Source organism: Podarcis gaigeae (assembly GCF_964106915.1).
Source record: "Podarcis gaigeae genome assembly, chromosome: 2".
Classification (NCBI taxonomy): domain Eukaryota; kingdom Metazoa; phylum Chordata; class Lepidosauria; order Squamata; family Lacertidae; genus Podarcis; species Podarcis gaigeae.
The window spans coordinates 74,684,029-74,710,998 of NC_139679.1; the positions used below are offsets into that span (position 1 = coordinate 74,684,029).

General features: G+C 43.2%; 1 protein-coding gene across 5 annotated transcripts in view; it reads left to right on the forward strand.

The window, feature by feature from the left end:
* The window catches only part of TEX264 (testis expressed 264, ER-phagy receptor), a 166,338-nt gene that overhangs the window by 87,190 nt on the left and 52,178 nt on the right, over nt 1–26,970 (forward strand). The gene's annotated exons all lie outside the window — the stretch shown is intronic.

The following is a 26,970-nucleotide window of genomic DNA, read 5'->3' on the forward strand; positions in this document are numbered from 1 at the left end:
GACTTTCATGATGTGGAGGCAATTCCCTTCTAACTGTTGCAGATCAAGTGGTTTTCAAAAACTAAGATACAGGGGCCAATGTTGACAACCTTAAGTGTGGAGTATATATCTTTAACTTTACCCTGCCTCTACCTGCATTTGTTGGGTGAAGATCTTGTAGATGCATTTTGCTCATGTTTAACATTTATACTGGCTACCATGCAGTTTGGGGAAATAATTTTCATGGAAAATAGATTGGTTAGTGATGGTTAGTGTTCTGGATTTGTTGTTTTTGCCTTCCCATGTTGCTCAAGTAGTTCATCAGAGGTAATGTTCTGCGGGCCCCTTTGTGCGGTGAAGTTGCTCTGTGACTTTGGCACACAAGTCTGCATTGCATTGGTTGATATGTAGGGTGGGTGGAAGCTTAGGGAATTTAACAAGTTGACCTTTTGTGTTCCTTTCCATTCATTTAATACAGTGGTGTCCAAACTTTTTTCAAAGAGGGCCAGATTTGATGAAGTGAAGGGCCGTGGGGGTCGACAAAGGGCCAACCAAAGTTGTTGAGGATTGAAGTTGAGGGTTTTTTTAGGATTTTACCCCAGGAAATAAGACTGCCACATGGGACAGATTAAACCAACTGGCGGGCCAGATTAGGCCCCTAAAATGGACTTTGGACATGCCTGATTTAAAGCTAGGCATTTCATGCTATTTGTTATGGATAGGAGAAACCTTATAGAAGCTAATTGTTGAAACAAAATATTATATTCAAGTTCCTGAAGGAAGAAGATTGATGGAAGATTGAAAGTGGGGGGTTTAGTCAATGGGGGTATTTAATGCTAGCTATTTATATATTTTGTGATGTGTTAAATGCTTTGGCACAACATAGATCCAGCTATTGACTGGGGAGAGGCAAACTGGCTTATATCATTGTCTTATACCCTACAATTTGATTTTCTGATTAATCCATGTGGTTAGAATGTGATCCTGAGCTTGTTAATAGAAAGCATAGCAGCTGCAAAGGTCAAAGGAATCATTTTCTAACCTTTTCTTACCCTGCTGCCAGTGTTTAGCTTTGAAAGGAAAAAGAAACCCTCTCTTACAATAAGCTTGTTTTCTGTCTCTGCATCTCTTCTTCCTGACAGCATAGGCTGGTAATTGGCTTGCCTTCCATTCTGGCACCACAGTGGAGAGCGCTCAGCTAGTTCACTCTTTTTCGGTTGAGGTAATGAGACCTCCTGGGATAGTGCACATGGTCCCTCAGCTGTGCTGATTTGGTATTTGGGAGGAGGCTGATTGGAAAAGGGGAGCCGGATCACACACATTGTTGCTTTCCACACCTTCCACTCCTTTTGATTACTTCCCACTAGATCTTAAAATTCTGTGCTGCAAAATGTTTATGTTCAGTTGACATCACTCTCCGGATTCCATTCACAGAGAGGTGAACTCAGACGTGACTTAGGAATAAAATTATTAAGGACCATAACTGGGAAACTTGCTTAGTCACTTTGGTTCCCCTCCTCCCATATTGGAAGAGAACCATGGCTGAACCTCCCTGCACTGTCCTCTAGGTGCATGTATTACTATATTTATATCTCCATCCTGCCTCCACTTTTTTAAAAGTGACAACATACTGTAGATGTTGGGGGAGGCCCATAGCTTTGTGGTAGAGCATCTGGCTTGCATGCAAAATATCCCACATTTGGTCCTTGGCATCTTTATATAGGCCTGGGAAAGACTCCTATCTGAAACCTTGGAGAACCACCTCCTGTTAGAATAGACAATATTGAGCTAGATGGACCACACTGATTTGGTATGTAAGGCAGCTTCCCCTGTTCCTTTGTACTAACCATCTAAATTGTGCTTTGAAGGCCTAAACTCCACCATTTTCTTCTTCTTCCTGTTGTTGTTGTTGTTGTTGTTATTAATTATTAAATAAATTTTTATACAAGTATCACAGGGCAGTTTACAAAATAAACCTTAGATTTAGATGCCGTATCTGATTTCAGCAATGTCACGCTTGATTTATCATGAGCTTCATTGATTTCAATGGGACTAAAATATAGTTACATTTAGCAGAGTTCTACCCAGTGTGAATAGAAGATTGTGAACAGAAGTCCCATGATTTGACTTGATATCAGTAGTACACAAGCTCCTACCAAACCACCTGAAAAATGCTGAGAGTCTTGGCTGATTACTTAATGATTTTTTTGCCTGTTGTAGCAATTATAATATGCTGTGTGAGGTTCTGTATGGTTTTTCATTATACTTTTACTGACATGATATAGACTACCTGAATGAAGTTTGTGGAGCACTGATGGTCTGTTGACTTTGGATACCCCTGCACTATAGAACACAGTTTCTTTTGTTCCAAATATTCATCTCTGATTTGTATTGCTTCTGAATACCAATGAATATATTGGTCACTCTGTCCAAGTAGTGATCATCTTGCATTTCAGTGTCTAAATTAAAAGCAAAAGATGGGATCCTTCTTTCTGCTGGCTGCAGCTGCTTGCATATCATTCTTCTGTTTGAGGATCAGGGATAACCCAGTTGTGTTTTGTCTTTGCTTTCTTAGAGACATTGCATCACTAGAATTTGAAACACCTATTTGGTCCCATGTTTTCTGTGATATGACAAAGAATGAGTCTTCTACCTCCCCACCCCATAATTAACACTGCCATCAGCGCAGGCAGTTTTCAAACCAATCTTTAACACTTAAACCCTGCTCTTACATTCTCACTCAAGGCTTTTTATAGAGGGTTTGTTCCACCTGAATGTCTAGCAATATATCTTGTATGAGAAAAATGTGGACTTGTCCTAATTCTGGACTTTCATTATATAATAAAACTGTGCAGCCTATTATATGGTAAAACTGTGCAGATATATGCTAACCTGGTGCTGGAATCCCATCAAAGTTGGGACGTTCTGTGCCTCCAGGGGAAGAGAAATTCACACTTAGGGCACCATCACAAAGAAGGACTGATCCTGTGCCACTGCTTGGTATACAACAACTGACAGCAGGACAATGAAAAGCACCACCACCACCATACTGAACTCAAAGCTGGGTCGGATTCTATAAGGAGAGGTGATTTAACAGTTACCAGGGTCCCAGGCCACCCAGGGCTTTATAATTTTGCAGGTTCAAAAAAATACATGTTAATGATGACATGTAGATTCACCTACCAATACGCTGGTGGCTGCATTCTGCACTGTCTTCAAGGGAAGCCCATATTCTTATGGCACCTGCTTCTTCCTTTTTACTACTATCTCTTATCCTGTCACTGTCTGCTTTTGAGACTTCTTAGTTCTGTTTACAAGAGGAATTTAATACCTGGAAAGTGGTAGACTCTAGAGGCATCATTACCTGTGTTCTCTTTATGTAAGAGCTTCGCCACAAGCTTCTGCTCACTTCGCTACTGTGTGTGCCTCCTCTCCCATACACATATATTTTACAGAATAAACCATCAATGCTCATGTTTGGAGCAACAAATGCTCCCTTCTTAGAAGTGTCCTAGGTGATAATATTAATTGTTTCCTTATACAGAACAGGATTCATTTAACATACACCATTAGTGGAAACCCTGCACAGTGGCTGCTGCTGCTTGTGCAACAGGACTCTCTGTTCTCCCACACGTCCCCCAGAATAGGCTTGGTGTGTGTGTCTAGAGAACCCCAAGAACAACACGGGGGGAAGGGAGGGGGGATTGTTCTGCCTGGCAAGTTGATATGCTTGTGCAGATCGAACGTTCAACATAGTGCGACACCGAATTCTACTCATAGATTTCTAAGGAGACTTGGAATGTTTGGTGGCTAATGCTTTGGCTAGTAAATTCCGACCTGTGCTGTTGTCCCCACCCAGCTATTCAGTTGGTGGGCTGGGGGAGGTTCTTTTTTTGTCTTTCGTCCTTCCAGTTGTGCCATCATTCTTTCTCCCCCACCCTTTCTGTCCCATCTGCTTCCTTTCTTGAGAGTACAGTTCATCTGTCTCTTTCTTATGTATGTACCATTCATCTCAGTCCCTTTTGCCAATAATTTCTTCCCCTGTCTCTCTCATGCCAATGCTTCTGTCTTGCTCCCCACCCCATCTTTGGTTCTCCTTTGTCACTTATGGAGATACATGCTCATGGCAAAGTTTTTATTACTTGAAGTGCAATACAGTACAAGATTGGCTGAAATCTAGCCTGCACATACACTTGCTGTTCCTTGAAAAGACAACTGATAATAGCCCTGTTGAGCAATAGAAAACAGCAGCTTTGACACCCCCCGCCCCGAGATCTCTTATATCCATTTAACTCTCTAGGAAGAGATTTTCTTATGACTAAATGTAGGGAATGACAATGCCAGCCTTCACATTTCATATTGTTCTCCCTTTGGATGAACGTTCACACCAGGCTTCATCCACAGTGAACAGATGTTTTCTGCTTGCATATGGCCAATGCTCCCACCATATGTGGGCTGTACAAGACCATGTGTTCTGGCATATTTATTCTCTCTCTTTTTTTAAAAAAAATAAATCTCTGTAAATTACATATTTTGGCAGAAGCATGCAGGTGAAAAAAATGTCAGTGTTGCTAAAACAATGCTGTTTGTGCACCAAGAATTTCCTACACTTTGAAGGTGAGGGAGTGTATGAATACTTGGTGTGCTGATCTCCACTGTTATCCCAATGGGGGTGAAGTCATTCTGGCTAAGAGAACATTGATCTTGGCTGTGGGGTCAGGGAGGAACCCAAAAGCTGTAGTGTAAATAAGGCTAGCTAATTATGATAGTAATTGTTGCTGTTCAAGTGAGACCCAGTAAGCGCAAAACACCTTCAGGCTTGGGATATGGCTATTTGTCTCTCCCTGCCCCTGCTCCTCATAATGTATAATTGGAGTAAAACTTGAACACATTATATAAATATTGTAAAAAATGTGGATGTTTCAGGTTGTAAAGAGTAGTCAGTTGACATTAAATGGGGGCCTGTAATATCTCAAGGGAGTAGAGTTCAGAGTTTCAGCTGACCCTATTCCCAAAGGCAATAAAGGAACACGTTACTTTGAATGTGCTCTTTCAAATTTATCCTTTTCATGCATTGCAGTTTTGTGTGCGCGTGGGAGGGGAGGCTCTGCAGTCTAATGAACAAAGCCAATCCTAGTGGTTTGAATAGATTGCCAAGAGAGACCAGAAAGAAGGGAATCCTCTAGAGAATGGTTTTTAAATATGTCCACTGGGCAGTCTTGTTGCAAATCCTTCTCTCCTTTGCTTAGGGGATCTGCAGTGTGAGAAGTCGTGTATGAGAGAGAGAATATCTCTCTCATGCGTGCATGTGGGCACTATCCAAGAGGTAGTCACTGTAGGCCCTTAAATTGGATTGATTGGGTAGAGAGGGGCTCGGACTATAAGGTTCACACTTGTACATTGTTGCACTTAAAGATTTTACCAAGTCTGACAGCTGTCACTTTCCAGCTCATCTAGCTGTACAGTTGGGTGTGTCTGCTTGTGTGTGTTCTGGGGTGTAAGTTCCAGGAAGTGTGAGGGAGACAGCCGAGGTGTAAATTGCATGGTGGGCTATCTTAGTTTAGGTGAAAATGAAAAACTCGCCCGCCTTTTGTGCCAAGGTTTCTTAGTTTCCAGCTGCTGGAAGACTTTAAATGCCCCCCCCCCCATTTCTCAGAGGACATCTTGTAAGCTTATTTTCCCCCTCTGTTTCCAGCAGTCGGGCTTGTTATTGATTCCCAAGATTATGCTCGCCTTGTATTTGTCCTAGCAGAAAGATTATGTCTTAAATTTAAATTGAAGCCTCTAGAAAAACCTGAGGAGTAATAAAATGTGTCAAGCTGAGGGTGCAGAGTTGCAAACAAAGGTACCGCTGCGAATGGGAAGTGTTAATTGCCAAGTGATGCACTTTGTTGCTTGGACCATTTTGCCATCTTGCCTTGATGTTTAATTTGTTTTGTATTTCCTGACTCATATGATATTTAATTACTTGAAGATATTTGTCATCCAGGTAAAAGAAATGTGCCATGGGTGTTCTTTGATGCAATATAGCATTGCACATACATCCACAAAACCTTCAATTCTGAGTATTACAGGAACTGTTGTACCTAGTGATAAAACATAGTCCTTTATAGCAAGGGTTTCAGCAGCTGTTTTAATTACATGAAAGCTCCATATTGCTATTTTCTCTCTCAGTAAATCTTGCAAGTTAAAATACTACAGTATTTTTATATCTGCATGCAGTGAATACCTGGGTCTTTTGCTTCAGCCAACACGGTATTTTCATTCTGCACTAATGTCATTCTAGGTATTTCTTTAAGTGCTGACCATCATTTGTAAATTTTGCATTCCAAAATGGATCAGTTCAGACGTTGATTAGCATATCAAGATTTGATGAAATTGTAAGTAATGATAATATGAAAATTCTATTCCTTTATTGCTCAAGAATGATTCTACAAATTACATATTAATCCTATCAAAAGGCATGCACTGTGATGCCCTGCGATCTTAGAATTAATATTGGAAGCTTCTTCTTCTAAGGAAATGGTTGAAAATATTACTTATGACATTGGTCACTGCCTGTCCAACCAGAAAGGCTATTTTTAAAATATAATTGTACTACTCTATTACTGATGGAGCTGGCAGGAGCTAGCCTGAGCAGATTGTAAAACTGTGAGACCATTGTGGCATTTGATTCCCTGATTAATCATCCTACTGACCCTTGGTGATCCCAATGGCATTGTTCACAAGTTCTTCCTCAGCATTATTGACTGCAGCTTGATATATCAGACAAAATATGGTCTCCCAGAGCATTGGTCTGATTATCATTGCAGAAATGTCCCATATTTGATGTACAGTACTAAATATCAAGAGCTATTGTGAAGTCATAGAAACCCTTTAAGGGGGATAAACTAGAGGCATGTGAATATAGAGGCTGGAGAGGTGACACGCAGCTATGGCAGGAGCCTCTATAGCTGTGCGCCACCTCTCCAGCTGGGAGACCACGCATGGGGCTCCCCCTCGACCCTCTCCTGCCTGGAGAGGTGGCGCGCGGCTATAGAGGCTCCTGCCATAGCTGCGTGTCACCTCTCCAGCCGGAAGAGGGTCGCTGGGGGCTTCTTTAGCCCCGCGCGCATTCTCCCGGCTGGAGAGGTGACATGCGGCTATGGCAGCAGCCTCTTTAGCCGCGCGCCACCTCTCCAGCCGGGAGAGCGTGTGCGGGGCTAAAGCCCCCAGTGACCCTCTCCCGGCTGGAGAGGTGACACGCAGCTATGGCAGGAGCCTCTATAGCCGCACGCCACCTCTCCAGCCGGGAGAGCGTGCGCGGGGCTAAAGAAGCCCCCAGCGACCCTCCCTGCTGGAGAGGTGACATGCGGCTATGGCAGGAGCCTCTATAGCCGTGCGCCTTTCCGCTGCTCCCCGACCTGCTCATTGGGGCTGGTGGTGGGCCTCCCCCCACCAGCCCCAAAGAGCAGGTGGAAAGGAACCTGAAGCCTGGAGAGTGAGAGGGGTCGGTGCGCACTGACCCCTCTCACTCTCCAGGCTTCCAAGGTAGCTGCCTGAAGGCGTCTGAACGCACCTTAAACGGCACCTTGTTTTAGAGGGGGAAAACAAGAGGGAGGAAATTCTCACCCTCTCTGTGCAGCGCCTCCTGCCGCTTCGCTGAAGGGGCGCTGGGCAGAGAGGGAGAGAAATTTTTTTTCTTGTTCTCCCCCCTCTAAAACAAGGTGTGTCCTATTGTCTGGTGCGTCCTATGGTGCGAAAAATATGGTAAGTAGTGAAAATCCCCATGAGAACAGTTCAGCCAGGATTACAGAATTACATCAGAAAATCACAATATAAAAATGCAAATACATAATGAAAACAAAAACGAAAAGGATGCCCAGCAAACTTGATTAGTGTCTATTTCTTGGTCTCCATGTAAACTATAACCCAGACTCTACCAGCTTAGTGCCCTTCAGATGTTTTATACTACAATTCCTATTAGCCCCAGCAAGCAATGGAGCTGTGGTCCAAACCTCCAGAGAGCACTAGGTTGGCAAATGTTACTATAACCCATTAAAGCAGATATCCTTTTTTCTACATTGTTGAAACCATTTCTTTCTCTAGGTGTCATTTCAGACAGAAGGTTCTCAGCAATTTCCAGTGGCTGCCATTCCACTTTCTATTGCATTTGGAATTGCATCCAAGCATCTCCATGTGAGGGATATAGCACTTTCCTCCTCCTCTTTCTCCCACCTCTTCATGGTTGCTTTTATTATTCACTTCCCCACAGATGTTGTTGCTTCATTCTGCCCCTGTCAGTTTTCTTCCAGCTTCCTACATATTGCTTTAACTGATTCATTGTTCTCCTCCTCCTCCTCCCTCTGCTGTTTCATCATCGTTGTTGTAAATATGCACAATTTCACTTTAGTGAAACAGTGTGTATCATCTTCACCACAGTGCTAAAATGGTGCTTGCCAGGGATATGAGTGAGGAGCTATGGTGCTGGGGACAGAGGACAGGAGATCCGGAAGGGAGTGTTGGAGATAAGCAGTGTCCAGTGCACAGCGGAATGATGAAAAGTACGTGCCAACATGCTCTATATTACTTTATTTACACTTCAAAGCTGGTAATTTACAGAAAAACATTTTCCCTCTGCCGGAGCAGAGAAAGGCATCCTCTCTCCTCTAAAGCACGGAGAGAATCACACTGAACTGCAAAGAACAGTGAAAAACAGGAAACCAGTGTACGTCACATCCAGTCTCCTTTCCCGTGAGAAAACCCAACAGCACTTGACTGTGGAATGTAAACATTGTCTTGTGACAAGCACTTCGCTGCTCAGTGAAGGAAGCAGAAACCAACATCCTCCCCCTTTCTGTGAACATCACTGGGCAGCGTGTTCGTACAATATCAGCACAAACCCAACTTCTGCACATAGGTACAGTGTTGATCCCTTGATACAATCTTGGACAATACATCAGCAGGAATTTCATTACCTGGCATATAGGACACCGTTACGAGTCCCTTTTGAATACGTTCCCTAGCATGTTGCAACTTCAATTGCAAGTGCTTTGTGCTTTGCTTACAACCTTCAGAATTCAGCAAAGCCAAACATGCTTTGTTGTCCTGGTAAACCTGGATTGGACATTTGACAGGAATTTTTATGTCTTTGCACAATTGTAACAACCATTCACAATCCTTAAGTGAATAAGACAGTGCATTCAGTTCAGCTTCACAAGTACTTAAGCTAACTGTTGTTTGCTTCTTGCATGACCAATCAAATAGACCCTGATTGTACTTATAGCAAACTCCAGACGTACTTTTCCTGTCTGTAGTGTCACTTCCAAAACTTGCATCTGCAAATATCTCAAGACCACCAGACTTCTGATTGTTAAATCTCAGTCTGTAATGCATAGTGCCTTTCAAATACCGCGCTATGCGTTTCAGAGCTTTCCAATCCTTAACAGTAGGATTGTTGACTTGTCTGCTTAGCAAATTACAGCTAACAGCAATGTCAGGTCTTGAACATCTGGCAATGAAGTTTAGCTTGCCTAGCACACTTCTGTACAGTGTAGTATCAGAAAATGCTTCTCCAGTGTCATCTACCTGATAACCTGTTGTCATCGGTGTGTCTACAGGGTTAGCATCCATCAGGTTTAGTTTGCTTAACACATCAGCAATTTTACGTGACTGGTGTATTAGAATGTTACCATCTTGATCTCTCTCTATTTCCAGAGATAGGTAGTTGTTTACCTCACCAAGATCTTTCATGTCAAAGTGCTCTTTCAATTGAGCTAGGGCATTATTGTACATTGTGACATCCTTCCAAAAGAATAAAAGATCATCAACATAAAACAAACAATACAGTTTCTTTTGCCCCTCCTCTTTGACAAATACACATGGATCAGCTTTCCCTTGCTTAAAACCTAGAGAAAACAATACTTCAGTGAGTTTTGTGTGCCAACACCGTGCACTTTGTTTGAGACCATAAAGGGACTTCTTCAGAGCACAAACAAATCTCTGTTTTACCTGTATGCCATCAGGTGGAAGCATATAAAGTGATTCATCTAGAGATCCGTACAGAAAAGCTGTATTCACATCATGGTGACTAATGTGTAGATTCTCTTCTGCAGCTAGCTTGAGCATAAGCCTAATGCTCTCATACCTCACGGTGGGTGAGTAGGTCTCGTGATAGTCTTCACCTGGTACCTGTGCAAAACCTCTGGCTACCAATCTGGCTTTGTGTCTGACTATCTTGCCATTTTGATCTGTCTTCGCTTTGAAGACCCATTTGCTTCCAAGCAGTTTCATTCCTGGAACTACTGGAACAAGATCCCATGTTTTGTTCCTTTCCAAGGAATCAAGCTCAGCCTTCATGGCATTTAACCATGGCTCAGCTTCCTTTGAATCCAAATCCTGGATTTCTTGGAAACTTGAAGGTTCAAACACCTTCTTGGAGCTTTTAACAGCTATTACTGCTATCTTAGCAAACTCATCAGCAAATCTCTTTGGAGGTCTGCCTTTTGTCGCTCTCTGTGACCTACGAATTAGCCTTAAGTCTTCAACACTCTCCTCTTCCTTCTTAGGAGAAAAGTGACCTATTGTGAACAATGGTTCCTCCAATTCTTGATCAGAGCTTTCAGAGGGTCGCATAGAGGCTTTCGCACTCTTGAAATCCTCTGAATCACCCGATTCAGTTTCAGACTCAGACTCAGAACCTTCATCAGTGGGTGTGGGTTGTTGCGGTTGCTTTTGACTATCCTCAGTTTCATCACTGTCATCAGGATAACATTGGAAAATTCCCACATTCTCCCCCCACTTGGCATTGTACTCAACACTTCTTGTGAGCTTAATTTCCTTAGAGTCAGTCATCATTATTCTGTAAGACCCTTTCTGATAACCTAGAAAGATACCATGCAATCCACGCTTGTCTAACTTGGAGCTTTGTGGTGAGTGAACCCACATGTCAGAACCAAAAATTTTCATGTGTTTGATGTATGGCTTCTTGCCAAACATCTTCTCATAGGGGGTACAACCAATCGCTGAAGATAACCTGCGATTATAACTGTAAACAAAACACGAGAGAGATTCGGCCCAATAACTCTCTGGAAGATTTGCATCATGCAGCAAGGTTTTTAACCCTTGAAGCAATGTCTGATTTGCTCGTTCCGCAAGTCCATTCTGCCATGGCGAGCGAGGACTAGACAAATCGTGTTGAATTCCTTTCTCAGTCAGAAAAGCTTCAAACTGCTGAGAAGTGAATTCTCCCCCGCGATCAGTGAAAAGAATTTTTATCTTCTTACCATGCACATTTTCCAACCAAGCACAGAATTCCTTGAACCTAGGAAAAGCCTCTGATTTCTGCTTGAGATTGTACACATAAATATACCTGGAAAATGCATCAATGAGAACCATGAAGTACCTGTTTCCACCCAAAGAGGGCGCTAGTGGTCCAACCAAATCAGCATGAACAACCTGGTATGGTTCTGTAGCTTGCCTACTAGACACCTTACCTTTCGCAGCCATTTTTACCTTGTTTGCTGCGCATGCCTTGCACTTCATGTGGTACCTGCAGGGTTTAATAGTCATACCTTCAACCAAGGCAGGCATTTTAGATACTGCCTCAAAATGCAAATGACCAAATTTTCGATGAAAATCGTGAATACATTCTGCATGCAAACTTTTGTTAGAACCTGCAATGCAACAAGTGTCATCCTGCACAACATCATCAAAATACAAAACATACAAACGATCAACATATTCAGCATGCAATACATAATCATTTTTCTTTGTGATGATGCACCTTTTGTTCTTAAAGGAAACGTCAATTTTCCGCTCATTCAGCTGTCCAACGCTGAGCAGATTATGCTTGGCATCTGGCACATAAAGCACATCCTGTATCGATAAGTCCAAACTGTGAAGAACAACAGTTCCGTAGCCTTTACTGGGGATTGTGTGGTCATCCGCCTGGTGAATCGCACCTTCCTGCGGTGTAAAAGACACGAACAGTCGCTTATCGTTGCACATGTGGTGGGTCGCCGCTGAATCAACAACGAAGAAAGATCTAGACGTCTTCTGGACCTCTGCAACCTTTGGAGTGAAGCGTGAGACCATTGCCTTGTGCTGCGTTGTCCTGGACACCGGACCTTTGCCTTTGCCTCGGCCTTTTCCACGCGATGAACTTTCGCTGCGCTGCTCTGTCTTGGCCCTGGGATATATGCAATCCCTCTTCATATGGCCTAGACGTCCACACGAGTAGCATTTCACTGCCTTCAAAGCTTTGGCGCCATCTGGTGGTTCCACTGCACTCTGGGATGACGTCTGTGAAGACTCCCCCTTGCCCATGCAGCTATCACCCTGGCGGTCTGCTTCATTCTGAATCATGGCAGTATCACAGGCTACTCTGAGCTGAGCATGTGGCTGACTGGCATCAGATTCCCCACTTGCATCAGCCAGCCTTCTGCAGCTAGCCATCATGACTCTGGCATTAGCCTTTAGCGTCATCTTTGCTGCTTTAAATCAGGCTGCTTTATACATGCTGCGTCTGTGTACAGCTGCTTCAATCCAAAAGCAAATTCAAAAGTACTTTCGATTTCCAGCCTCTGCCTGTGAACCTGTGCCTTTCTGCTTAACTGCTTTGCTTATCTGCAGCTGCTTCAAACCGCATTCCAAAGGCAAGTTCAAAAGTGAAAGTTCTCTCTGCTGTCTTAAATTCATGCTGCGACACTGCTGCAGCTGCTTTACTTTCGATTTCCCCCAGCATAGGAAAAATTTATCCTTCTAGCCTTTTGCCTGTGCCACGGCAAAACCGGCTATAAAAGTTCAAAGTCCAGCCATAAAGCCATTAATTAGAAGCTGGCAGGCTGCCCGGAGCAGTAGCACATACCTCATCAAATCATCTTGACGCGCAGAGATATCGTCCGATCCGGCCCTCTGCATTCCGATCCTTTGCCGGCACTCCAATTCTTTGCTCCTTTGTTCCTTTGCCAGGAGCCCGACTTCTGGAGTCCATTCTCAAAACACTGCGTTTTTCTGGGCCCGGAACCAAATGTTGGAGATAAGCAGTGTTCAGTGCACAGCGGAATGATGAAAAGTACGTGCCAACATGCTCTATATTACTTTATTTACACTTCAAAGCTGGTAATTTACAGAAAAACATTTTCCCTCTGCCGGAGCAGAGAAAGGCATCCTCTCTCCTCTAAAGCATGGAGAGAATCACACTGAACTGCAAAGAACAGTGAAAAACAGGAAACCAGTGTACGTCACATCCAGTCTCCTTTCCCGTGAGAAAACCCAACAGCACTTGACTGTGGAATGTAAACATTGTCTTGTGACAAGCACTTCGCTGCTCAGTGAAGGAAGCAGAAACCAACAGGGAGTGCATGTTGGTGTAACTTGAAAAAAATGGGTGAAATTTCACTTAAGTGCTTGGTCCCTGCCTCTAGCAGCCCACCCGCCACATCTAGATTCTGTTTAAAGTTACCTAGCTGCGCTGGGTGACTTAGAATCATTCCAAGGCTAAATGCCTGGTGCTTGACACATCTGCCACCCTTTTCCCTAAGGAATGTGTGTAGTGCAGAGGCAGGTATAAAGACTGCATTCAGCAGCAGTGGCAGGAGTGTATGCACTGGCGGGAGGAGCACATCGCCCCCGTCACCATCGGGGAGGGGGGTATCACTGCAGCTGGCCCCCTAGAAATGCACCCCGCCCCCCGGGGACACGTGCCACACCCCTGGGACACACACCATGTCCCAGGGGATGCGCGCCAGCCACGCCCCTGCCTGCTCTCCACCCCTGGTGCCGGAGCATGCAGCTTTGCCGCTGAGTGTGAGATACCGTATTCACTGAGAAGATATTTTTGTTCAGTGCAAGCTATCAGCAGAGAAGCTGAAGGTTACATCCTGTATGGTTCAGTATAGCATGGTGAGCTAGCGTGGTAAAGTGCTAGTGGATCTCTCTGTATACATATATATTTGCAAGGTTTACTTCCAAGAACAGAAGAATAGTATTAGAGTAAATTAGTTCATGGTGTACCAACATCTTAAAGTTTATGTAACTAGTGTGTTTGTTAGTCTTGTGCCTGGAGACAATAAAGACTCTAAACTGAACTGAGTGGGAAAGGAGTTTTCTTAACTGGGAACTCTGGAAAGGGCTGACTACTGGATAACAGGAAAACTCTGATGTTCTGCTGGAAGACACTGCTGGAGCTGTGCATACTCTGCTGATCACACTGGTTGAAGTGTGACGGGTCCAAAAAGGTTGGCAACCACTGAACTCAGAAGTAGCAAATAAGCTTTGGCTTCCCATGACAGCTGGACCTGGGATTGTGGTTGTTTCACTCTTAACAAGCCAGGATCACTAGCCAGCCTTAAAACATAGCATGTTATTCCTGGCTTGTTGGGAAAGAATAAACACTCGCTACTAATCTGGTTTTGGATGTAATGAGAAGCCAAGCTTAATTGCGCCTTTCTTCCATTTGCACCAGGGAGGGAGTAATCGAGCAGTATTCTACTTGTTCCTGATAAGTGGCAATAAGCCAACAATCCTGATTTATTGTGATGTGCCAATGTAAGTGTGGAGCTAGCAAAAATGGCTTCTATGGCAGAGAATCTAGGCAGAAGAATCCCAGTACCTCTCATTTTAGAAATGTCTGGAATGTCATGAATATGGAAGATAAAAAGGAGCCAGTAGTGCAGGAAGCAGCAGACAGAAGGAGCCTCTGAAATTGGATTAGATGAAGCAAAGAGCCAAAGAAAGGGTGGGTTGAGAAGGAAGGGTGCTGATATAAGTGGGGATGGGGGGGAGAGCAGAGATGATGTTTCAAAATGATTTGAGGATAACTTTTATACAGATGTGTCCCCTGTTTCCTATCTTCACCATTCTTGATGGCTAATAAAGTTTGGTTTGCAAGAGGGCCTCAGCTGATTGCATAACTATGTTTTTGGTAGGATGGGGTGCAAAGAAAGGAGTGGGGGGGGTTGAATCTAGCATAAACCAATGCAAAGTTTCCTGCAAATGCTGGGGGCTTCCATTTGTATTCTGTAGAGGCTTGTTACAAATAATGAAAAAGTAGTAACTAGTTTTAATGAAGTGGAGTATTATCTCTGAGCAAAAGAGTTGTCATTTAATCAGCTCTTGCTTTTATGTATTTTGAATTGTGTCTAGTGATGCAGGAGTCATGACATGGAGAAAGGCTTTTTATAATGCCGGAGAAAGGGCACTTTGCTGTCTCTCTCTTTTTCAGTTCTTTAGTTCTTGGAATGGCTGGGTTGTGGCTAAAGAAAAGAATGGGACTAATGAGGAATAGGTTGCCTTGGTGCATATGCACAGTAAAGTGTCTGCTCTGATAGCTCTGTAATGCTTGCAATTTTAGTACCTGGCTTGAATAAGTGGACAGAGTTGTTTTCCATCCTGCCTGATCAAGAATGGGAGGGGGATCCTGAGTGCTGTATAAATCCTGAATAAAACATCTTCTGGCAAGAAGGATTAATTATTCACTTCCTATGATACTGTAGGAATATGACCTATGGAAATGCCAAGGTTGAATTATGGGAAAGGATGTATAAAAATGACATTCTTTCCACCTGCACACATCCATACTATATCAAAACACAAAATTATTGCCACCACCATTTTGTATTTACATAAACTACATGTTATGCTAACCATGCATGTTATAGCAACCATATCTGCTCATCTGGATTTTTTGTAGGGGAGGTGGGGGATAGAGTTTAACCCTCTTGTTCCTGTGATCTTTTTCTGCTGTTTGCCTCCAAAAGTGCTTTATGCAAGAAACATCACATTCAGCAGCAAGTAGCATAATTGGGGAGATGTTTGTCTGGAATACCATACAGGAATGAATGGGTACTCCTAAACTGGAAGTTGTTTTATGGCTAAAAATCAACCATATATGAAACTATAAAGAATGACTTTATTAGGATTCCAGTGCGCCGGAGTGTTAGAGCATCAATAAAAAAAGGAAAATAATCTTGGTGTTTTTTTAAAAAAATTCTCTAATCTAACAATTTACAAGTTTCAACTGAGAGCTTCCAAGGCAGGCCGCACAGAGATTAGTTACTGACCTTCTGCCCATCCCCAACAAAGGAGAAAAACAGAGCAAAACAATGGTTAAGAAAACAAAATAACTCCTCCATGAACTTACAGTGTATGAGTTACCAACTATATACTTCTTGCTATAACAATGACATGTCATATATGCCTTAGCAACACCTTCCTTGGACAGGTAGAACACAAAAGGTGGGCATTCAGTACTTTCAACTGTGGTACACTTGGTATGGCCCAAAGAGTTTATAATGAAAGGAAGGGAACTGGGCACTTTCTTCTGAAACTAGGCAGGGAGAAGTGGAGACAAACCAACGACAGGGGTAACAGAGTACTTGCCGTATGTAACACTAATCAATTCTTTCCCATCTGTGGGACCAATGTGTATACGTGTCATTTTATACTGGCTGATGGAGTTAGAGAAAATCTCACAGGCTCCATGTGCTGGTCCCGGGGGTAAAGTACCGTGGGCGTAAGCAGAGTCCACACGAAGAGGGGTGAGGTCCGAGGCGGAGAGCCGGGCGGGGAACAGGAACGCTGGAACAGGAGGCCGAGCAGGGAACAGGAACACCGGATGGTCAGGAACAGGAGGCCGAGCAGGGATCAGGAACACAGGAAGGTCCGAAGCCAACAACGACATTGCTCCCGCAACCTGGAACCGGGCTGACTGGGCTTTTATCCTTTTCTAAGGCCAGGGGCGGTCTCGGCCCCCAGGAGCCCCGCCTCCTCTGGCCTTAAGGCGAGCACTCCTCCTGGGAGCAACCAGTTCCCTTCGCCTCTCTGCCCTAAGCCTCTGCAGATCAGGAGAGGCCGAAGGGTTACTGGGCCCTGGAGGAGGCTCACCTGTAGCCACTGAGTCCTCAAGCACCTCTGGGGCCAGAAGGCTTTCACCTGGGGCCAGCTCCTGGTGCTCTGCCACAGGTGCAGGCTCTTCAGCATCTAGGCCTTGCCCCAGTTCAGCCGGCCCTGGAGGCGGGGACTCCTGTGCAGGCTGGGATTCCTCTGGTTCATCCTCTGAATCGGAATCCCAGGCCATCACACTCCATTTTCAAGCAGAATAAGAATATTTCCCCAGACTGGCTTGATGCACTATTTTTATTGACTTTGTTCCAATAGTAAGTTCAAAGTATTTTATCTCCAGAAAAGGTTGAAAACAGGTAGGCATCCTCTTACAGGAAAGAAAAGAAAAATCAGTTCATCAAAACAAAACAAAAAACCCTTTTTTCAGGAAACTAAAGCCCTTGGAGAGTTAAACTGGTGCAGTTTTTGTGCCCCATGTGTCTTTGCATTCATATATGCACCACTCCTGTCTGTGTGCCCATGGAGTGAGTTGAGGGACTTTATTCTAAGTGCCAAATCCTGTTTTGTTTAAAGGTTAAATAATAAAATGAAATCTCTCTATACACTTTGGCGGTCCTTAATTCCTTTTTATTACTTCCATTCAAAGAGCTGTCACTCAGCAATGGGGGGGGGGGGGGAGGGCACGGCTATTTTCCTCACACCCTCTGTTCATGTTATTTCTAGAATGAGAACCCAAAGCAATAAGACCAAATCATTTAGTTAGTGAATAGGTGGGTAGGGATGCACGGTGCCTCCATGGGACTGGCTTGTAATGAGATGGTAGATTGAAAAAAAGAAAAAGAAATGCAGCTTTATAAATAACAATACAAGCCTTGTACTGTACTTAGCAAATACAGCATAGCTATGAATGTCTGTAGCTTCCTTCCCTTAGGCTATTTGGGATCATTTAAGTGAGTCCAAAGTGAGTTTTTAAAGTATGGCAAGTATAAAGAATTCAGATTGTGTGTCCTGGTACATGCTTTGCAAGGGGCAGGGGAGGTTAATGCCTGTACATTTTTCATTTACACTGCAGTCCTAGGCATGTTTATGAGAAGTAAGCCCCATTAAATTCGGTGGGGCTTACTCCCAGGTAAGTGTGTGTAGGCGCAGCCTTAGTGCAGCATCTAAAGCAGATACCCTTAACAATTAAATGAATTTCAAATTTGAATTTAATTTTTAAATTCAGCTTATTTCAAATAATGTTAGGCCAGCTTGCAGTATAAAAGCTATTTAAAAACCTATTATAATTTTAGAATGTTCCTCAGACATCATCACGCTTCAGTCAAAGGAGACTGATTTCTGTTTGTTTGAACATAGTGGTGTGTGTTCAAATCCAGAATTGGCATGGTATTTACTGGAGTGGTTTTTAAATCACCATAATGGGAAAAGCTGCTTAGTCCTATTTCAAAGCATGGGTATCTTAAATTATTTCCTGTTCTCAAAATTATTCCATTGCACAGAAGATGTAAATAAATTGCAATTGATAGTGATTCTTTGTTTAATTTTTCAGTTGATTATCTGTGGTAGAACATTTGGAAATATGTATTTATCTGCTATAGATAAGGAATATCTGTGAGTTGTATCCAGTTACACCCTTCCATGAACAGGAGCCCTCCTGTGTACAAAAGAGTCTTTGATCTAGCATAGGGTAATGGAAGAAGAGGGGATGTGATTTCCCCCTGCAGCCATCTTCCACACTGTTCTGAATGGTCCCCTAGCTTTCTATAGCACATTTTCGAAGGTGATGGAACTGCAGAGGATCATCAGCATCCCTCCTCTTTCATTTGTGGAGGTGGCTGCTGAATCAAAAGCACTTCAACAAATGGATTCAACCCCATGGGTTTCTATGACAGCCATATTTTTTAAAATAACTAGGTTAATAGCTAACTAAATTGAATGACCTCACACTTCTGGGTTTGTGGGCGAACCAGGGACAGAGGACAGACTCAGTCCCTGACCTTTCAGGAGCTGAGCTGCAGTCCAGCCCTGGGAGCCACTCCCCCTCCATTGAGATCAGTTAACATGGCAGAGTCTTCACCCCTCCCCACAATTGGGTTTTGCCCTTCCTGTCCCTTATTGACTCCCTTTTCCTGGAAATGCCTTTTCTGATTGTCATTACTCTTTGAGCTGAGCCTATCTTTCAGTTGAATATTTTCACCTTCTTCATCCAAATGTTCCAGGTCACCTTCCTTTTGCTAGAAGGGTCCTTGATCGTTTGCCATTACTATTACTCCAGTTTTAAATAAGTAATAATAATTTCATTATTGGCTTATAATTATTATATTTTTAAAAAATTGAAATTGCTGAAGTAACGTGACACTGCAGAGCCACTGCACTAGTCTTTGAAGTATTATTATTTCATCTGTTAATTGCCTTATACCCAAGAAGCCTCAAGGCAGTTTTCAACAATAAAATTGCAATGCGAACACCACATACAGACTATACCAATAAGATTGTGTTTATATTGAGGAGACTGTAAAGAGAGAATGGGAGATATATATATGCTTATCATCAATGTCTCACCTGTTATGTTTGTAAGGTTCAGCCCGCATGGCCAATGATCATTAAGGATGATGAAAGTTTTAGTCCAACAATATCTGGAGGGCCACAGGTTTCCCATCCTAACACACAGCTGGTGGAGTCACTTCCAATTGAGCTGGCTATCTGTTTGGAACCTGAAACTGCTACCCCTCTTTTCCTCACAGCAAGTGGGCAAGTTGACAGATCCAGTCCTTGTGTTTAGCAGAAGTGCATCCAAAGCTCCTTATGTAGAACAACAGACATAAAGATTCCTTCTAGGTATGAAAGGAGCTGTGAATGGCTTCTCCCTTATTTATTAATCAGCCCTCATTTGCAGGGATATGGATGATAGGCAGCTGTCTTATACCAAGAAAGAAATTTGTCAGTTAGCCAAGTACTGTCTCCTCTAACGCATCAGCTCCCCAGGGTTTCAGGCAGAGGTCTTTCCCATCACGGTGCTGCCTGATCCCTTTTAGCTGGAGATGCCAGGGATTAAACCTGTGACCTTCTACATGCTAAATATGTGCTCTACAACTAATCTTTGATCCTTTTGCTAATGTTCATATTTTTCTTTCCCATGGGTGAGAGACGAACAGGCTGCATGAAAATCCAGTGATTTAAAATAAAATTTAAAAAGTATCCTACCCCTAGCATTGTTTTTCAACTTGAACTACTTCTGCTGATGCTAAATGCAGAGGTTCTCTCCTCACTCACCCAACACCCCCTCCATCATTCTCTATTCTTAGGCTACCTTCATTTCCCCTGAATACGAGTTACTAAGTCACTGATTTAAATAGTTCCTCATTTGAAAGCCACATATTTACTGAACTAGCATTTATATTAATTTGGTGCTTTAACAATTAAAATATATTGGTTTGCAACTAAATAGAGCCTTTATACAGCCTAATATTATTATTGTTTTGCTTATACTGTACCGTACTGTATACCAGTTAATGTCAAAATTGGCTTCTAAGCGGCTTAAGTCTAAAAATAACTGACACAAACATTAAAATATATCCATAATTAGTATGTACAATAAAACCAATTAAAATACCACAGCAATAAAAAGCAGAATGGCATCTCCTGAATCCTAGTCCTTAGGATGTTCCCAAGTCCAGTTGGAATCCACAAGTATAAATGTCATTTATTACTTACAATGTCATTTGTAATGTTTACCCTTGTAAGTTTGATATTCTTTAAGCTCCCTAGTGGAACCAATCCCAACGAGGCTTGCATTTAGTGCCAGAATTAAAAGGCACTAAATATGGACTGCAGTTGCCACGAAACAATTGCAACCACATTTTAAGGCTCCTGATTGTTCCTTTGCAGCCGTTCTTTCACTGTCTTGCATCTAATGTCATATATGACATCAGGTGTGGGGTGGGTGGCTCTGCCTTGGGGAAAATGCCTCATGGGCCAAATTATGACCCCTGCTGGGCTTAATTAGGCCCAGAAGCCAGAGGTTCCCTACTGCTGTCCTAAATGCTAGTTGATAATGGAGAGAGGATAAATGATTGCAGAGAAATGTAGTTTAAATGTTAGATGTAAATTATTTGGTGAGACAGTCCTCACAGAAGAAATATCATCTTACAGCTATTAAGTATGGGGCATAAATTTAGAAGACCAGGGGTGAGTTATTAGCCAGCACTGGCAGTTTACATTAACTTAGCTTTTAGGAGCCATTCACCACCCCAGAAACATAGTTTTGTTATACAAGATGCTGCTTTCTGATATAATATGCTGCAGTACAACCTGATGGTATAGATATTTTCTATAATATTTCATTGCGTGTTATATCCCCTCAAATATATGGAAAGGGACAGTTTATATTAAAACAGTCAGTATTGACTATAGATGTAGTGCCCCCTCCCCGCTTTGGAAGGCTAGCTTCACTGGCTGTTTTAATATTGGAAGAGCCTAGGTGCTTGTGAGTCTAGGACTAATCAACTTTTAAGACAACAGGATCCTCCTAACCAGGTAGTAACAGCTCATAAAAGGAAATAGATGCTTTTTTGTGTTTTTTTAAGTAACCCCATCCTGATCCAAGATTTCTGCTTAGTCAAGCCCCATACTGCTGAGACTGAATTATGGGCAACAGTCCTACTCAGGTTCAGCACTTCTGAGGCACGATGACATGAGATGAGCCAGTCCCAGAGTACTATGAGGCAGTATTTCAAGACCGCACTATTTATGAAAGAGATGGTGTTGAATTCTTTCTGTTTGGGGCCTTAGGAATACGTCCCATGGAATATGTAGCTCCTGGCTGAATTCCTAGATGAAGAAAGCATAAACATTCCACTAATGTGTTCATTCTTTTCCTCTTATCGTTTCCTCTCTTCGTTCTTTACATAAGAACATACAGCCCCAACTTTTTCTAACAAAAATCCAGGACACCCACCACCACCATGCCGCTGCCCCCAACATGTTCAGGCTGTCTTGGGAGCCTTCAGGTTAACTTAGAGGCAGCCCAACATATAACACATTGCACTGACAACAGTTCGGAAACTTCAGCTAGCACAGAATTCAGCAGCCAGGCTGCTTACTGCAGCAATAATAATAATAATTTATTATTTGTACCCCGCCCATCTGGCTGGGTTTCCCCAGCCACTCTGGACGGCTTCCAACAAAGATTAAAAATACATTAAAATGTCACACATTAAAAACTGTCTAGAACAGGGCTGCCTTCAGATGTCTTCTAAATGTCAGGTAGTTGTTTATCTCTTTGACATCTGATGGGAGGACGTTCCACAGGGCGGGTGCCACTACCAAGAAGGCCCTCTGCCTGGTTTCCTGTAGCAAGATGGTTTGAGCATATTACACCGATCCTGGCCCAACTGCACTGGCTTCCAATCAGTTTCCGCACCCAATCCAAAGTGCTGGTTTTGACTTATAAAGCCTTAAACAGTTCAGGACCACAATACCTCAGGTCCACATCTTTCAGTATGAACTGACTTGGACCCTGCAATCATAATCTGAGGCCCTTCTTCAGGCACCTCCCATGCGAGGGGTATACAAATTAAATTTAATAATAATAATAATAATAATAATAATAATAATAATTTTGTCAGGGTAGGAATTGATCCCCATAGTTTTCTTTCACTTATAGTACATTTCATATGTGGTGTAATGTACACTGTCATTCTTCTGGCTCTAAGAAAGGAAGGTAAAGTGCCCTACTGCTTGACATTTTAATACCCATGTTGATAAGATAACATATAAACAACCACCCTCAAGCCATACTGCAGCTGTGACTACAGATAGCAGCTTTCCATTAGAAAGCTTTGCAGGGTAAATGAATTGGGCACGGAAACTCACACAAATGCATATCGGTTATGTGATAATCTCAGATACATTGTGGTTTTTAAATACTGTTCCTGGATTTTTGTAAAGCCCTATTCTGATTTCTTAATAAGAAGATCAGTACGGTCAACAAGCTTCCCTGTAAGACACCTGGGCCATCACTACCAATCTTCCTTCACCAATGCACAGCCACAAAGTGTTGTGTCCTGCAGGATGATGGCAAGGCCAAATAGTGCTGCATGAAATGATTGTGTGAGCCCTCGCACGTATTCCAGAACCCTGGGGAATATAGTGGAGTTTCATGACTGACACTCAGAGGTTCAATGTCAGACTGGTAATGTGTAAAGGGTAGAAAGTTTGAAAACCTGTGGAAACTCAAATTCTCAATCCTCTCATTCAGATTGCAATGAACATATATAATGGACAAAATGATATTCCTTTGCTCTTGCATTTAGCCCACTTGCCGCCACCACAAAGCTGCAGTTTCTGAAATTGTTTCCTTGTTTCCAGGCTAGTTGCCATCCAGACTGCTGAACCTTTGGTGTGGTGTTTTTTTTTATTTACACATATCCTCACTTAATCTTGTCTCTCACTGCAGTTCACTGGTTTTTCAACCTGTCCACCACTGAGACTGACCCTTTGAGGTCAGATAGAAAAAGACATCTCACTAAATTCTTGAATGGAATGACTCTTAAAAGCCACAGTCTACTCCATCTCACAGAGGCTGATGGTGGGATACTCACCAAGCCAGATTTTACAGTGAATTAAACCAGTGTGAGCACCCCAAGAGTGATGACTTATGAAACATTTATATGGTGGCATTTGATTTTTTTTTTTTCTGTGCAGCTGAGCCCGAAGAAATCATTTCCCTCAGTGCCCCTGCTTGCCTTCTGTTTCCCAACAAAACACCACGGGGGCATTGTGCTGAATGAAAAAATCCTCCCTCGATATATATTGTTTTAATAATTTTGACAGGATTCAACTTGTATTTTAATGAATTCAGGTTGAGCTGTAAATTAAATTTTAATTAGAGCAAGTCCCTTTTACTAGCAATTAAGAAGGCCTTCTCGGAGGAAGACAGAGCAGCAGCTGAGCAGGAGTTGTGGGGGAGGCATGTCGGGGAGTGAGATGGAAGAGATGAGAACCTCCCCACCATCAGCAGCCCCCAGGAGAACTAGCATTTGGCAACCTGGACACATTTGAGCTCAGTCATGGGGATTGGAAACTAAAATAAAAGGGTTCCTTGAGACTTGATAACGAAGTCTAAATGGCTATGGAATCTTGTGTTTGCTTTCCTGTCAGCCTCTTTCTCCCAGTCCAGCATGGAGCCTAGGCAAGCTGTTGGAGGTAGGACAGAGTGCTCTGCCCCTTCTCTGGCTGCCCACTGCAATCATGTGCTGGTTGAGGTGAAAGAGAAGCTAACCGACCCCCCCCCCCCACTGCCCAGCACAGAAGCCAAGCAGAGAGAGAGAGAGAGAGAGAGAGAGAGAGAGAGAGAGAGGCAGAGGCAGAGAAGGGCTGGCTACACCCACTTTGGGCTTTGGCTCCACCCACTGCTAATATGCACTCCTGGACACAACTACCCTCAACATAAATATAAACCCCTGTATTAAGGGGATGGCACTTCTTGTGGAAAACAGATGAAACTCCAGGTTAGGACTGCAACCTATCTCACTAGCTTGATTTCAGTTCAGTATGAATTTTTTATCCTGTCTCATTTCCCTCATTTAGGCATCTGAGAGGAATAGTTTAGCACCCTGTTGACATTTTGCTCTATGTCCCAGATCATATTAATTATTCTATCACCCAGTTGTAATGCTATGTAATGGTATATAAATTCTTTGAATATTGCAATATTTTATTTCATAAATGCATACTTTATTCAGAAAATAGCAGTGTGTGTCTGCTGAAACCTAACACCACAGCTATTTTCCATACTTTTCAGTCTATAAGACACCCACATGTATAGACCCCCCCCTCCTATTTTGGAGGACTCAGTTTTAAGAAAATGAGGGGAGATGGCCCAAAGTTGTTGAGCTCTCCCCCCCCCCCCCCACGCTGCTGTGGGCAGGAAACACTCCCTAGATCATTTCCTGCATGCATCGGCATCGGGGGAGTTGCGCTCCCACCAGCCAGCCGGTTGGCAGGAATGCAACTTCCCCCAATGCCGCGTTTCCCGTGTGCAGCAGGGTCAGGGGAAGCCAGCCAGCCAGTTGGCTGGAGTGCAGCTTCCCCCAATGCATGCGGGAAACGATCTAGGGAGTGTTTCCTGCGCACGGTGGCATGGGGGGAAGTTGCACTCCCGCCAGCCAGCGCACAACTTCTCTCCCTGCCCCCAGCTGCAGGCAGGAAACACTCCCTAGATTGTTTCCCACTTGCTGCAGCATCGGGGGAAGTTGCGGTCCCGCCAGCCGACTGGCTGGCTGGCTGGCGCGCCGCTTCTCCTCCCCATGCCACTACCCGTGTATTGGACGACCCCAGTTTTTTGACACGATTTTTAAGTCAAAAAACGTCATCTAATACACAAAAAATACAGTATGTTTTAAAGATTGGGATTTGCCTGGGGGTAGGGCAAGATTTTTAAACAAAGGTTTAGGGGATGGACACAAATCCCCACTTTGACAGAGGCTTGGACTGAGGAGCATAGATAAAATGTACATGTAACAAAAGAGATGTTTCCACATGAAAAGATAATGAAGGATGCATTCCATTAGTTTTTAAAATTCACAGTAGGAAGCAGATTAAGGCTATAATCCTAACCACATTTTCCTGGGAGGAGTTGTTGTTGTTGTTGTTTAGTCGTTTAGTCGTGTCCGACTCTTCGTGACCCCATGGACCAGAGCACGCCAGGCACTCCTGTCTTCCACTGCCTCCCGCAGTTTAGTCAAACTCATGCTGGTAGCTTCGAGAACACTGTCCAACCATCTTGCCCTCTGTCGTCCCCTTCTCCTTGTGCCCTCCATCTTTCCCAACATCAGGGTCTTTTCCAGGGAGTCTTCTCTTCTCATGAGGCGGCCAAAGTATTGGAGCCTCAGCTTCTCTTCCTGGGAGTAAGCCTCTTTTAACTCAGTGGGACTTACTTTTGAGTAGACATAGTTAGGACACTTTAGAAAAAGAAAAGCAAGGAGGCCCCTATTCATATATCCATATATCTTCTGTATGGCTTCGTTTTGCCCTTAAGCTTCAAAGTCTGTTCCTCTGGCACGAGGGCACCCTGCTTACTATCTGACTTTGGTTATTCCCAGAAGTTTAGTCCAATAACCAGAATGACACTGTTGGGTAGCTGAGTACTATAAATGCTCAAACAGTTATTGCTAAAGCAGATTGAGCAAATAAACTCTTCCGCCTGCCCCAACTTCAAAGACTGTACATAACTTCTGGGAAGAGGGAATGCAATCACAAGGATTATTGTGCCCAAAGAGCTTACAGCCTTGGCAGCGGCAAAAAAGGACTTGGGACTTCGTAGACAACAGGTGGCATAAATAAGCAGAGGAGAGCTAGTTTGCCACTGGGACTTTCTTGCCCTTTATGAAATAAAATGATCTTGTGCCAAGCATTTTAGGGCACCAGCTGTGGGGCAGCAAGCCAGACTGTGTGTGCTTGTGTTTCTTGTTAGTTGCCCTTTAAACCAGATGGAGTAAGAGATCTGGGCAAAAGGCACCAGAGTAACAGGGATCGTTAATTAGTTGGGGGCATGGGGAATAGGAGCTTGTGTGCAACAATCCCTCTCCTCCACAAGTCAGGGGTGAAATAGCAAAGAGGATTTCTTTCTAACTGTTGGTCCTGAGGAACAACTTACGTTGAGTCTAGAATGTTTTCGTCTTTCCTTTTGGAAACCTTTTGAACTCATCTTGTAGCTGTTTGCTTTCATCTTCCTATCCAAGAGCAGATGTGAGACACAACTGGCTTGTCCCTTTCCTATTTGCTGTGTGTGCCGGGTTGTGCAGACTGTCTCCTAGAGTGTGTGCATTGGCAGAAACACAGGAGAAAGCTACAAGGCAGTAACGCAGTTGAGAAGGTCATAACTGGTATGTGCTACTGTATCCACGCAGTGGACTTGTGATTTGATATACTGATGATCTCACCTTTAAAAAAACAAAAACAAATTTCCATGCATCAAGCTTATACACTATTGACTTAATAAACAAAATAATGTATGTGTACAGTGTTGAGGTTTCTGTGCGTTTCACAGTTACCCATGGCATTTAGACTCAAAACACCCCAATTTCTAGCAAAAAGCATATATTGAAGTTAGAATAAAAGAATGTTCTCATAATTGAACATGGGATTGGGATAGAATTCAGATAT